The 4,707-nt window shown below is 35.8% G+C and overlaps 1 pseudogene; it reads right to left on the bottom strand.

Moving 5' to 3' along the window:
• Positions 1–3,385: 3,385 nt before the first annotated feature.
• LOC133242372 (CDC42 small effector protein 2-like) lies at positions 3,386–3,869 on the bottom strand (annotated as a pseudogene).
• Positions 3,870–4,707: the final 838 nt, after the last annotated feature.

Genomic DNA, 4,707 nt, shown 5'->3' with positions numbered 1-4,707 from the left:
AAAATAAGGTGCCCACAGGTGCATGGATTTATCCCTGGACTTTCTATTTTGTTCCATTGATCTATGTTTTTGTCTTTGTGCTAGTGCCATACTGTCTTGATGACTGTAGTTTTGCAGTATAGTTTGAAGTCAAGAAGTTTGATTCCTCCAGTTCCATTCTTTCTCAAGATTGCTTTGGCTGTTTACGTCTTTCATTTTTCCATACAAATTGTAAAATTATTTGTTCTAGTTCTAAGAAAAATACCTAACTTTAGATTTTGTTATTTTTTCTTTCTCTGTTAGCTTTAAGTGTAAGTTTAGGTTGTTCATTTGAGATTTTCCTCATTTCTTTAAATAAGGTTGTATTGCTATAAACTCCCCTTTCATAACTGCTTTTGTTGCATCCCATAGCTTTTGGATCATTGTGCTTTCATTTTCATTTGTCTCTCTATATTTTTTATTTCTTCTTTGTTTTTTTTTTTTCAGTTATTCATTTGTTGTTTAGTAGTATATTGTTTAGCCTCCAATTTTTTGTGTCTTTTAGGTATTTTTTCTTGTAATTTTTATCTAATTTTAACTCACAGCATTTTGATCTGAAAAAAAAAATTCTTGATATGATATCAGTTTTCTTAAGTTTATTAAGGCTAGCTTTTGTGGCCAAGCATGTTGGCAATCCTGGAGAATGTTCATTGTGCACTTGAGAAAATGTGCATTAGGCTCCTTTAGGATGGAATACTTATGCCATTCAGGATTAATGTGTCATTTAATATCTATGTTTCCTTATTGATTTTCTGCCTGAATGATCTGTCCATTAATGAAAGTGGTGTGTTCAAGGTCCCCCACTATTATTCTGTTACTGTCTCTTTCTCACTTTATGGCTCTTAGTATTTGCCTTATATATTAAAGCTCTCCTAAGTTTGATTCCTATATATTTACAATTGTTATATCTTCTTGGATTAACCCCTTGACCTTTTTTCAGGATTGAAAAACAGTTATTGAATAAAAATCAAATGCTTTATTTTTATTATCTACCAGCCAACACTGAACTTAATTTATTCAAAATGAACACAGTGTACAAAAAAAGTATGCTTATATTATAAAAATATGTCACTTTTATTTCCTGGGTGCTGAGCAGAAGTCATTAAAAAAATCAGGGCAAATTTGCTCTCTATAATAGAACTGCTATAATTTAATAACAAAAGTGAAAGCTAATATATACTCACAAAGTATCTGTAAAGGCCCATTGATAATACTGCATCAGAAATGCTGAACCCAATCACCATGGTCCACATTTCCGCTCTATGCTCATTGGCACCACTCCACACCTATATCATGGGAAAGCACCTCTTTTACAGAACGCATGTCATTAGTTAACAGTTGTTAGCACATGTTTCAGCAAAATATTAACAGTCAATTCTATTTAGTTAGATTCAATTTTCAAGTCAGACACAATGTTATTGGGAACAAATGACATAACAAGGTTTAAAAGCCCACTTATCAGTGGGGAAAGTGGACTCCTTAAAAAAACTGTGTCCAAGGTTAATATCTTAAAATTGTTGGTAATTTTCTTATTTCTTGAGTCATTATTGGCACCTTCCTTGGCATGTGTTCCTGCACACAGTGTGGCTACTTGTGCCTGTCAGTTCAGAGGCAGCTGCAGAACAATTAGAGGCTGAAGAGGGCAGCCTTTGGCTTACCATGGAGACACGCTCTAGTGCTCACTGGAGAATTTGGTATTTGAGGAAGCAGGAAAGCAAGAAATTGACAAAAATAATAAAGTTAAATCATGAGGTAGGGAAAAAGGACCATGGCCCCCTGTACTGTTCTAAGAGTTATACAATTATAAACTCTGTAATTGTTAAAGTCAAAATAGAAGTAGACTAACTAGCATTATCACTGACTTTACCAAAACAATCCATCTTTAAAGAGCATGCACACTGCAGTGTCCCTGGCAGGACCCTGTCTGCTGAGTAGAATGGCACTGGTACTCAAGCAAAATCTAGAATGCAGTATCAACACAGTGACATCAGATCAATTCAAGTTTAGAAGCTATTAAACTGCAAAATGCTTATTCTGATTGCTAAGCATAAATGTTATTTCTTGATAGATTATCTGCAATTGACAACTATGAAGACTCAAAACTACAGAAATACAAGGACTGAATAATCTAGTGCCTGCTGTATAGGGTAACTTAAAAGAACTGGGGGAAGAAATCCTTCCATGTTTTGCCTATATAAACCAAATATTTATTCACTTACCTATTTCACAAGAACTTGTGACTAAGGTGAAGGTAACATTATCTCTCTCTCTCTCTTTATTCAGTTACTTAATTCCTTACTGTTTTCCTCCAGTTAAGCCCATTTCCTGTAGGAAATGGTACTCCTATCAAATATAACTGTTAGATAGGGCTAAACCGGAAATAGGATTTAAAATTTCTAATGGAAACCAAACCACTACTGGGCTTAGCACTACACCCTTATGTGGAAGGAGGAGCATTTATAGAAATACAATTTGTGGAAAACAAACATTTTGGATCCCAAGCCCAAGAATTCTTGGCAATACCTTAAGTCACCATCCAGGTTGTTCTCAAAGGCAACAACACAGCAAGGTCAGCCACTGATCCTGGAAACTCCCACTGTCCCAAAATGTGGACATGGAGAGACCGATGACTCCAGAGCCTGCACTTAGAAGTAGAGGCTAGAAGCTCAACAAACTACTGCTGGAAGCCAACTGGATACCACAGTATTAAACAAGTGAAAATCAAGACCAAGCAAATGAAGAAATGAACAGCTACTAAGAACAGGATGCTCAGAGTCAGACAGGGTGAGGATATTACCACACACTTGATATATAACCACACTTGTTTACAATCCCAGGTTCTTGCTCTCAAATAAATAGATCAAAAATTTACAGCAAAATGAATGCCTTATGGATGCAAGCTTTTTGTTTATTACAATTCTAACTAAATAAAAGTCATACTTCTAAAATAAGTTACAAGTTGCCTTTTTCAGTGAAATTGATGTGACTTGGTGCCACAACTCACCTATCTCTAATATCAGCAGTATCATCCACCCATGGCAGCCAGGAGCTGTCCATTTCTGGCATCCCTTGGGCTCCCACACAAGCAATTTCATAAAGCATGCAGACACTACTCTGCTGCAGTTTCATATGAATAGAAATTATCATTGTGTTTACAGGTTGCATACCTTCTAAAATATACATAAGTGGTGACAAATTAATAAATAATAGCAGGTCTTTGCTTACCAATAAAATCAATAAGGCAGAGGGATTGAAGGTGGAAAGAGAAAAATGTGAGGGAAGAATGTAAAACAGTGCTAGCATTCACAAAAATGATCATGCTAAAATCAGATCCATATTCATAAAAATCAAGAATTAAGCTACAATCCAAAGAACTCTGTCCAGGAGTCCAAAAGCATGCATGCCAGCTGAAGGAAATACAGGATTCTTCTGACAAGTTTCTTCAGAGCAGAACAGTAAGATGTCACTGGAGCAATCACAGTAGGATGAACAAGACGCCATCACACTTTGAGGAAAAGTCCGGGACTATCCTGCTTTCATGTCCACCAGGTGCATCTGCACGTTGGTGGTCATGCCACCCCCCATAGCCTCCCTTGGACTATATGTAGTTCTGCATGGAACTGACAGAATTCATCCCACTAAACAAGTTGCCATGTGAGCCATATGTGCAAGAAGTTTGTGGGCTCTCCAATAATACTTTAGTCAATCCGCTGGTGCCTTTTTGGCTGAGGCTGTTCTGCAATACAGCAGTTGAAATGCAACCAGAATTCACTCATGCTAATAGTGCAAGTTATAAACAAGCACCATATATAGCTGTTATTATGTTGAGGTATGTTCCTTCTATTCCTGCTTTCTGGAGAGTTTTTTTTTTTTTTTTTTTATCATAAATGGGTCTTGAATTTTGTCAAAGTTTTTTCTGCATCTATTGAGATAACCATATGGTTTTTACCTTTCAATTTGTTAATGTGGTGTATTACACTGATTGATTTGCAGATATTAAAGAATCCTTGCATTCTTAGGATAAAGCCCACTTGGTCATGATGTATGATCATTTTAGTATGTTGTTGGATTCTGTTTGCTAGAATTTTGATAAGGATTTTTGCATCTATGTTCATCAGTGATAACCCAGAGCAAACATTATCCTCAATGGTGGAAAATTAAAAGCAGTACCCCTAAAGTCAGGAACAAGGCAAGGGTGCCCACTCTCACCACTATGATTCAACATAGTTTTGGAAGTTTTGGCCACAGCAATCAGACAAGAAAAAGAAAAGGAATACAGATGGGAAAAGAAGTTAAACTCTCACTGTTTGCATATGACATGATCCTCTACATAGAAAACCCTAAAGACTCTACCAGAAAATTACTAGAGCTAATCAATGAATATAGTGAAGTTGTAGGATATAAAAGTAACACACAGAAATCCCTTACATTCCTATACACTAACAATGAGAAAACGGAAAGAGAAATTAAGGAAACAATTCCATTCACCATTGCAATGAAAAGAATAAAATACTTAGGAATATATCTACCTAAAGAAACAAAAGACCTATATATAGAAAACTATAAAACACTGATGAAAGAAATCAAAAAGGGCACAAATAGGTGAAGAAATATACCATGTTCATGGATTGTAAGAATCAATATAGTGAAAATGAGTATGCTACCCAAAGTAATCTATAGATTCAATGC

This window comes from Bos javanicus, chromosome X (assembly GCF_032452875.1).
Source record: "Bos javanicus breed banteng chromosome X, ARS-OSU_banteng_1.0, whole genome shotgun sequence".
NCBI lineage: Eukaryota > Metazoa > Chordata > Mammalia > Artiodactyla > Bovidae > Bos > Bos javanicus.
Note: the sequence above shows the minus strand (reverse complement) of the source record. Positions and strands in the feature narration are given on the sequence as shown.